Genomic DNA, 7,953 nt, shown 5'->3' with positions numbered 1-7,953 from the left:
ATGTGTATTTAAACGTCTGAAACCTAAAATATGCATTATGTGGTTAAGAACACTGCATAGTTGTGACAATATGACAAGAGTAGTGCACGTCTCTCTCTGACGAATCGTTTGATTTAACCGGTTCTTCTTAGTGAACCGGTTAAACCAGTTCACCAAATCGAACTGAATCGTTTTAAACGGTTCGCGTCTCCAATATGCATGAATCCACAAATGACTTAAACTGTTAACTTTTTTAATGTGACTGTCACTCCCTCTGAGTTAAAATCAATATCCCGGAGTAATTCATTTACTCAAACAGTACACTGACTGAACTGCTGTGAAGAGAGAACTGAAGATGAACACCGAGCCGAGACAGATAACGAACGGACACGCCCACTGCTGAAACTCATCCTTATTTTCCAGACTTTCTTGCTTTGTCACCATTTTAATATCCCAACCAAAACACAGTAAACTTGAAGGTACAGTTTGTGGCCCCTTTTCTACATCTGACTTGCTTTTCCAAAAGCTTTTTGGGTTTTCCAAAACATAATCATTTTTATCTGGCACCACACACACACACACACACACACACAAACACACAACGATCATTGAAGAGCCTGTGTTCACCTCATGCTGCAGGAGTGTGGTGGGGTGCGAGGTCTGTATTTGACCAAGCGCCAACCTCCCGCTCTCTCTCGTGAGGCTGCGGTCCTGAATCTGCAGCCTCCGGTTGTGCAGGAACATACTATTGTAAGAAAGTGACTAAAACTGCAATTCATCGACTGGCCGCTTGAGGCTGGCTGCAAAAGGGAGTCAGTCCCATATACTCCCCATGTTAAAATGCCCAACTTTACAGCAGGAAAAAAACATGTTTACAGCCTGGTGCAAAAAATTATTTTGGTCTAAATAGCTAATTTTGCCCTTAATGACAACTGTGAGGGGGGTGATTTTTTTTTATAACTCATCCGTTTAAATTATATTAAGACTTAAAGTTCTGCATAGTTAAGGGCGTGGCCCCTTGAGTGACAGGTGGATTGCCGCTTCTGACACTGCCGTCATGCTAGGTTGGTGTGGCTTCAGCAACTAGCTCCAGCCTTTTTGCCCATTTTTGATTGTCCGGGAGAGAAATCAAGATGGCGACGGCCCACTCTACACACTTTAGGCTTCAAAAACACACTTCAGGAGTCTACGGGTGACGTCACGGACTCTACGTCCATGTTTTTATACAGTCTATGGTATTGACCAATGGATGGAGACCTCAAGGGACATTCTACCAGAAATGTATATCTCCACTTGCAAAAATCTTGGGTGAAAAAAAAATATTGTAACCCAGTGGTAATACAGGGTTAAAATTACTTTAAAATTGTATTAAAATAGTGTAATATCTCTTTAGAAAAAAATCTGCCAAAATAGCTTAATATCCCTTTAAGGAAAAAACAGCCAATGTAATATCCCTTAGGAAGAAATCAGCCAATCAGGAGTGATAGTTCCTTCCCTAGCTGAACCTGATTGACAGGACATGAGGCCAATTTTGCTTGATTCAACCATGTCCGCGAGTATGCGAGAGAAAGAGAGAAGACGAACACGATTGATGGCGACGGGAAACGAGAGGAAATTTACAGATATAAAGTTAACAGAGTGATAAAAGTGAGTGTATTAGTAAGCTAAAGAACCAACACAGAAGACAGAATAAGGAGGAGCAACCGAGAGTTTGGAAAACTCTGTTTTCCACCTGTATTTGTCTCGGTAAGCTAGTGAACAGCATGAGGTTAATATTGCTTGCTAACTGTGATACAAAGCTTACAAAGAGTACAGAAATAGTAAGCTGATATTTAAGTTACCTGAACACAGCTGTTTTTATGTCCATTTGTTTTGTTTTAAGGAATAGCTGGGTGAATTACACAGCATTTCTATTGAAGAGAATGTTATAAAAAATACTATATGGTTTCTATGATGATTTTATTTTAATGTTGTGAGTGGAAATTTTAAACTTTAATGTTTAAATTCTGCTTTGAGTAGATAAAACATTTTGTTTTAAAAAGGGTACTCAAATTAGAGTATTAATATTGCAACTACAGCTATGTGTTGCAACTTAATTTATGTAGAGCCTGTATTGTTTACAGTTTTTCTCTAATCCAGGGATATAACAGTATGCCATTTTTGTTGATTTATTATCAGCTGTTATTAATTAAGTATAAGGTTGTGTATGTAATATTCTAGAAATTGAGTTGAGATTTGAAGTTGAACTAAAGTATGATAAATAGGCCTGAACATGTGATAATTTAGTATTATGCAGCATGTGATTCTTAATGTTACATGGTTGTTATGCTTTAGTATGACTGTTGTACAACATATATAGAACATTATTTTAAATTTCCTGTTTGAACAGATTTCCTGTTTGAAAACAGGTCAGGTCTTGTGCACAGAGTGAAAACTACTTGGAAGATCCTTCTCTATCGATGGCGAGCCTCCCAGTGTGATCGTGAAGAGACGCAGACCAACTCATCGAACGTTTCCCCTGGTGGTAGGACAGTATCAGTCACCTGAGCTGGTACCCACTTTCATCCAAATGCAAACTTCCTTTTAAAAGGAGGAACTGTCACAGAACTGGTGACACACACTTTTGACACCCAACTATTGACAGGATTGATTAATACAGAAAGTGATCACAAAACAGACTTTAACGACTACAAAAGGACAAAATCAGAGACTCATGCCGCGTTTCCACCGAAATTACCCGGAACATTTGTACCAGGAACTTTTTTTCCCAGGAACTTTTTTCCCCCCAGACCTGTTGCTTTCTGCGTTTCCACCGCGGTGTAAAGTACCGGGAAGATGAGGCAAATAGACTGGTGACGTAGCTCTGGGCGCATTTCTTAATACAAAGTACGCTGATTTTGGATGTGCATCCTCCTCGGTAGTTCAGACTTTGTGCATTCGTCTCGGGAGTGTGATGTCCGCGACGAGCAAGTCCAGTAAATCTGCAAACAGCAGCGTACTTGATAACTTCAGTCAGCTGACCATGGCTACTGCAATTTTCCTCTCTGTTAGTGATGGGATTTATGGCTCTTTGAGGGGATCCGGATCTTCGCGATCCGTTCCTTTCAAAGAGCCGTTCAAAAGAACGGCTCTTTTGGCTCTTTTTAAATATTTAGTCAGTTTTAAGAAGCCAGCTTGGGGGCATCTCAGTTTATCCTGGAAATAATCACTGGGAAGAATGATGAGGTGAGATTTGTAGTCAAATAATTAAAACTCAGATATCACACACCAATATCTGAGTTTGAATTATTCTGAAATATTGATTATTACCTCATTTGTCATGTGTGGACTATATTCCATAGGGTTGCACAAATCCCTCTGCTTAGACAGTGACATCACTATTTTGGATTTACCTTTAGTACAAAGTGTGTGTGTGTGTAAAGCTACGTTGACTTATGTTATCCATACAATACCTACTCAAATAAACATCAAAAACAAAGCCAGCTGCAATGAATTTCTGTGCAAAACAGCTTTTACTACAAACACTTCCACACAAGAACATTGTTATCACACAAGAACATTTTGATAGAAAACAAAAAATATTTAAAGTTAGAATAAATAAAATGGAAATGTCTACATACTACATACAATTACTACTGTAAACTTTGCAAACATCAGCCCCTTCAAGTCAATGAACAATAACAAAGTGGGCTGCAATAAATGTCTGTGCAAAACAGCTTTTTTTCAACGCTCCTACCCAATGACAGAGGCACGCAGGATGTGAAGGACGTGAAGGATGCGTGCACAACTAATAACTAATATCATCACGCTATAAAGGGTTGGCCTGCGCTGGGTGCGCCCCTCCCCCTATAACTGTTCTGTCTCGCGGAGGAGCTCATTTGTGTGCATCTGTGTGAAACACGCATATGAAAAAAGAACGACAGAAAGAACGGCTCCCCTCCAGCCGCGACTCGGCTCCCATCGTTCATGTTTATGAGCCGTTCAAAAGAATCGGTTCGTTCGCGAACGTCACAACTCTACTCTCTGTATATTTACAATAAAAAGAAATAGGATATAAAATACCACTGCCTCCTTTCGTTTTCATTTTAACATAAGAACAGCTGCAGAAATGTACTTAGTTCAGGGATATGTGTATATATACAGCCATTACAATGAAACGAAATATTATATAAATTTGCCTTTTTTTATTTTCATTTTAACATATAGATAAATTGAATACAGACCAAAGAAAACCTGTTAGATTTTCATAATCACATTTCAAAACACATTTTTAAATAGGCGCTGTCTTCATAAATAAACCACAGATTTGAGTTTTAAACAACTACATTCTCGCCTGAAATACTTATAAAATTACATTTCATGACACAATAACAGTAATATTTTGAAAATGTTGATCCGAATAAATGGTGGTTGAACTCAACCAATCAGGATGTTTAGCGCCCTAGTCCCGCCCCCGAAAGTTCCGGAACTTTGAAAAAGTACTACCTCGCCAGCAGGGACTTTCTGAGGGGCATTTTTTTACCCGGAAATTCATTTAGTTCCTGGTTCCTGCGGTGGAAACACACCGAGTACCAGGCCAAAGTCCCTAGTTCCTGGGTTAAGTTCCTGCGGTGGAAACACGGCATCATTTATTTTAAAGGGCCCATTTTTTTTATTTTTATTTTTTCATATACACGTTATGCAATTGTGTTTCAACTGTTATTTGCAAGTTAATGTGAGTAAAAGTTACTGGTTACTACTTACCTGGTCTGATATTTCCTTTTATGGGTACTAGTGATGTGTCGTTCGTGAACGAATCGTTCTTTTTGAACGAATCGTTCTTTTTGAACGAATCTTTTAGGTGAACGAATCGTTCTCGTTCACGTAATCCACTGACTCGTACTTCTCGTTCAGTGAAGTTCCTCCCTCCACAGCAGCGCGGTGCTATAAGCAGCGCATGCGCAGCTCAGTGAACCGGGTAACAACCATTTCATCCTGTCAAAGAATTACTCAACCTCGAGCCAATAGCCTTCGATTATGAGATGTGACAGAGCATGTGACTTGTTGAATGTAGTGAACGAATACGCCCTTAATGAACGAGTTTCATATGAGTCTGAACTAGATCTGGAGATCTTATCGTTCGTGAACGAAATGAATGAACTGGTACCCATGTCGTTTGTGAATGAGTTGAATGAGCTGATACATGTCGTTTGTGAACGAAATGACTGAACTGATACACATGTCGTTTGTGAATGAGTTGAATGAGCCGATACATGTCGTTCGTGAACGAAATGACTAAACTGATACACATGTTGTTCGTGAATGAGTTGAATGAGCTGATACATGTCGTTCGTGAATGAAATGAACTGGCACATAGCTTATCTCGTTCGTGAACTAAATGAATGAGAGTAAACCGGGTTAGTCTGCCAGGCATTTAGCATGTCAATCTCGCAAAAATGCAAAACGCAGTTAAGTACTGTACTGTGCACATACGCTTGTTTTGATATTTAGCAGCTCCACGTTTAATCCCCGATTTATGAATGTGAATATATAATATACAAACTGTCTGACCAAACAATTAAAATGCTAATTAGGCAAGAAAACCTCGTGCTTTGTTCATCTGAAAAACTTAATTAGACTTTATATATATTGAATGTGATTATACACACATTTTAATAAAGCCAGATCAGTTTTTGTAACAAGTGAATACGTTCGTTGACTTAAGACATAACACATAATACACTCTTTTTTTGCCATCTGCTGGCTTATTTTGTGTAATACCAAGAAATGGTCACTGAACGAATCAGTGAACGATTCTGAACGATTCATTTTGGTGAACGAACTGAAAATGAACGAATCTCTAAAAAGAATCATAATTTCCACCACTAATGGGAACAGTTTATATCACTTAGCTCTTTTCGAACCTAGCACAGTGTAAGCTTACGTTTAGTGTGTATCACGGTTACAATATAAAAATATTAAATCTGAACATTGACTCATATGGAGGATGTTAATCTATATGAAACAGATATCGTGCCATCTCACCATGTTTTTATGATTGAAATAAATACATTTCTATGCACATTTCACCCCAAAATGTCAGGCCCTGTCACAGACACATTTGCATATGTTAGAATGGTTTCCTAACGAATTTCTTTGATACAAATAGCATTTCCTCATTGGTCACATGTCCCTGATTGTATCTAACAGGGTTTTGTAATTTCTATAAGGAATATAAGCAACTTTTCGGGTAACTGTATAGGCCCAAACTTAATTTCATCAATATAACCAACAGGTGGTCTTCTAAGTTTTTGAAGAATTCTTTCTAACCAGCCACTCAAAGAGCACGGAGGTCAGTCCTGTGAGAAAAAACAATTGTCCAATGTTGCACTTAACAGTGGTGTAGGGAAATGTAGATTTCTGCAGCTCCTCTTTCAGCTTTACATTTTCTGCTTGTAGTGTGTCAAACGTGTGACACAGGTGTACATAGTCCTCCTGAAGCTGACCGTGTCTCCGGTTCAGGTCATCACACTCCCTCTTTGTAACTGGGATGTCATCTTCAGCTTTAATAAAGAAAAGTAAAAAATTAGCATATGCTGCAACCAATGGAGACAATTTCACAACTGGGGGTTTTCACTTTTTTTAGCAATGATTTTTTTAATCTTTTACATGATAGAAGAGAAGATACTTTATTACTCACAGGGTTAGATTTTTGTCTGCATTTGACTCATCCTGGGGCATGTGTACTCATACACACAGATATGCAATTAGAGCAGTGTCCCTGGCAGGAGCACACACACATCTACGTCATCAAGCTCAGTTTGAGTCTGCGCAGTACGCTCGACCCCCAGGAAGTGTGTGCTTCTAATTGACTTCACTTGTCTCCGTTGAATATAATGGGGTCACTCCATTTCTTTTACTGTCTATGTGAAAAACGGATGCAGAGTTAGCCCGGTCTCCAGGTTTCCAGGTTGGTAGACTAGTAAATTAATCTAAGTACCTGAAGTGTAATATGTTGAAATGGCTGTTTTATGAATATGTGGATATATATGTACATATGGCAGTAGCCGCATTTTCACGCCTGTTAATGTCACCTGTTGCTGCCAAAGTCACGTCGGACAGAGCTTTATTTTTAGCTCCTTGAACATTTTTGTTAAATCTTAATACTCTTGAAATGTGTGATATTGTGTAAAATGTGAAAAGCTAAAGTTAAAAACTGAGTTTATGTCATGGTTAAAAGCTAATGTTAAAAACAAATGTGATTTATATTTTACAAGTGGTTAAAAATAAGTAAAAAATCTGTCAGGTCATGCATTTCGGGAAGAGTAAAAAATGACTTTTGCTGGACATGAAAAATGCATTTAACATAAGTTATGTTTTATTTTGAGTTAAAAAGATACAACTTACAGGGTAATAGTGGTTACTGTCATTTTGATTTATTTAATCACACACAAATTATTACTCAGTATTTGCTGAAAGATGGAAAAAAGACAAATTGTATTTTATTTTGAAGTCATGTTTATTTTATAGTGAACATTGAGTGTTTGTAACAGAGGAGGATTTAAAATGTGAATGTCTAATAAATCCTCTCTCCCGCTCTTTCTGCTGAGCGAGATGAAAAATGGACGCAGAGTTTGCCTTGTCTCATTTATTTCTCCTGTTTCCAGTAGAGCATATAAACTGTTTATGGTGCCAGCTGGTACCTGTAACACTTGGACATTAAAGTCACACTTTCTGCATCACATCAGCCCTGGGAGAAGAGTTGCATTGTGGGAAGTGTAGTGTGTGTTTAGCTGAAGCCTCTTCCTGTGGCTGTGGTTGAACTTCCTGTTTGGTAAGTTGCTGCTGAAGACATCTGATGTTTAACTGAAGCAAAATGGCCTTCTAGTAATATTTTCATGAAGCTAACCAAAAGTATTAGCATCTCAATGACAGCTGCTTTTAGGAGCCTCCATTAAATGTTGCTTGCATGAGTTTATCAGAATATAAGCTGTA

This window comes from Carassius carassius, chromosome 6, assembly GCF_963082965.1.
Source record: "Carassius carassius chromosome 6, fCarCar2.1, whole genome shotgun sequence".
NCBI lineage: Eukaryota > Metazoa > Chordata > Actinopteri > Cypriniformes > Cyprinidae > Carassius > Carassius carassius.
This window is presented reverse-complemented; position numbering follows the sequence as displayed.